Source organism: Geospiza fortis, unplaced genomic scaffold, assembly GCF_000277835.1.
Source record: "Geospiza fortis unplaced genomic scaffold, GeoFor_1.0 scaffold88, whole genome shotgun sequence".
Taxonomy (NCBI): Eukaryota; Metazoa; Chordata; class Aves; order Passeriformes; family Thraupidae; genus Geospiza; species Geospiza fortis.
The window spans coordinates 1569276-1571905 of record NW_005054434.1 but is presented as its reverse complement, the minus strand read 5'-3'; positions in this window follow the sequence as shown (position 1 = coordinate 1571905).

The window sequence follows — 2630 nt, the reverse complement described above, 5'->3', positions numbered from 1 at the left end:
AATCACCAAATTCATTAATGCTACAAAGGATGCCTGTGTGTAACTTCTTAATGCAAAAGGTAAGACAGAATTGAACAGAAACTAGGTTGCTCTTACTCAGATCTTCTAACCGTGAATTGTGGGGAGCACTAGGGTTGCCAAAGGAGTTTTCAACATCAAGAGCCTCCTGAAAGTAGGATGATGTAGGATATAGTGGAATGTGTCTCAGCACAGGAGAGGATTCTCTGATTCCTTGGTGTTCCTGATGCTTTTAAGAGGGTAGCTAGCAAATTTCAGTGATTGTTACTTCATAAATTAGTAAATTCAGTTTGGACTATTTTACAGCAGTATGTCTGCTAGTTGTGAACTATTCTGTTCAACTCAAGTTGCATTTCTGTGCTACTGTGCACTGTACCTGGGCCAGCTTGCTTGTCCATGTGCTCTCCACTCCTGCAGTTCTGCCTGGATCTCACCTTGCCCATTCAAAGGATGCAGTCCTGGCTTTGGTTCACATGAAAGTGAACATTCCAGGAGTTTTGTTCAAGCTTTGTGCCAGCTGAAGACACAGTAGGTACTGGATCTCACTGTCTCTGGAATGGAAAACATCAGATACAAACACTGTTGGCTTGCTGAAGACCTAATAAATCTGGATATGTTACACAGACTGATCAAATGCAGTGATTAAATAGGGAAAACACTTCGCTCTCCAGTACGCTTGGGCAATTAAATTGTCCAAAGCTTTCCTATTTAATATATTTTTTTAGTTGTTTAAGCCTTGTTTAACTGCTCTGGAATGTTTAGTTTATAAACCTGGGATCTTCTGTTTAATTGCCCTACTGAAATTCATGACCATTTACAAACCTATGTATGTTTGTGGTGCTGTAAACCTGCCTCTGTGTACCAAATTCCTCATGTGCTGTCACTCCTCCAGTGCTCCTGTCACCTGCTGCCACACTCCTTTTGGCTGGATCTTTCCCATGTGTGAGGAGGTCCTTAGCACAATAATTAGCAGTGCTAGTATTTGAACTCCAACCAGAAGGGAACGCTGTCAGAAATGTTACATGTGGTGTTTGGAGTGCAGCTGAGTGAAACACTTGTGACCCCGGCGATTCTACAGTCAGCTGCTGCACTGGCAACCCCAAAGCTTCCTGGTTTATTGTGAAATGGTCACTGACCAAAAAGTAAACCTGGCAAGGTCACAGAGCCTCGATGCAATCTAGACATCTGCTTTGCCTCTTATGCTGCACCAGTCTGCACAGTTCAGATTTTGTGACTGGGGAGGGAAAGGCTGAGCAAAACTTTCCCATGTCTCACCTCCTTGCTGCATTTTTCACTTCTAAATCTCACCCTAATGTGCCCTAATTAAAATGTACGCAAACCAAACTATTCACAAATGTGCTATGTTTTACAGATCATGTGCTTTGCCCACTGCTTCACAGAATTGCAGACATTTCCAGGGAGGGATTGAATTTCCCCTTCAATAGCCCTGTTGCATGTAGGACTTCCAGCAGCTTGTAGGCATGGGCCTTTTGTACTCGTTATTACTAATAAATTTAAAGTGATGAATCATAACCTTGAGATACTAACACTACCTGAAGAGATAAGGCATAATTTACTTTGTGATAATAGCCTCCATTGTTTTTATCACTACTGCTGATTTAGATTAATTTGAGTGGATTTTTGATCTACTGTTGTAGATTATTATGAGCAGACAACTGAAATTCCAAGCAAGTAGTAGTTCAGCTTCTACACAGGGTAATATTTCTCACTGAACTGCCCACAATCAGTGTTTTATGACAAATACATGCAGTGACAGATTAAATGGAGGTAAATTCTTACAGAGGAGTTTGTCAAAGAAGTTCTTCAAATATCTTACCCTTACAAAAAGGGAAGGAAACGGAGACTTTGCTCCAGGCGTTTGGAGTTGTAGTTCAGTACCTTTAGGCAGGGGCCTGGAAGCACGGGCTCAGACCAGGACAGCAGCTCACGGGAACGGGGGTTTAGGACGGCGGATCGCTGCTCTTTCCCAGCTCTGAGGGCTCCTCTTGTCCGCCCTGGGGGCTGCTCCTGTCCCGCTCTGAGGGCTGCCCCTGTCCCCCGCTCTGAGGGCTGCTCCTGTCCCGCTCTGAGGACTATTTCTCTCCGCTCTGAGGGCTGTTCCAGTCCCCCGCTCTAAGGGCTCCTCCTGTCCTGCTTTTAGGGCTTCTCCTGTCCACTCTGAGGGCTGTTCCTGTCCCGTCTGAAGGCTCCTCCTGCCCTGTCTGAGGGCTGCTCCTGTCCCCCGCTCTGAAGGCTGCTCCTGTCCCGCTCTGAGGACTATTTCTCTCCGTTCTGAGGGCTCCTCCTTCCCCACTCTAAGGGCTCCTCCTGTCCTGCTCTTAGGGCTTCTCCTGCCCGCTCTGAGGGCTGTTCCTGTCCCATCTGAAGGCTCCTCCTGCCCTGTCTGAGGGCTTCTCCTGTCCGCTCTGAGGGCTACACCTGCCCGCTCTTAGGGCTGCTCCTGTCCCCCGCTCTGAGGCCTGCTCCTTCCTCGCTCTAAGGGCTGCTCCTGTCCGCCCTGAGGGCTGCTCTTGTCCCGCTCTGAAGGCTGTTTTCCTTCGCCCTGTGGGCTACTCCTTCCCCGCTCCCCGAGCCCCTCAGCGCCCGCCCCG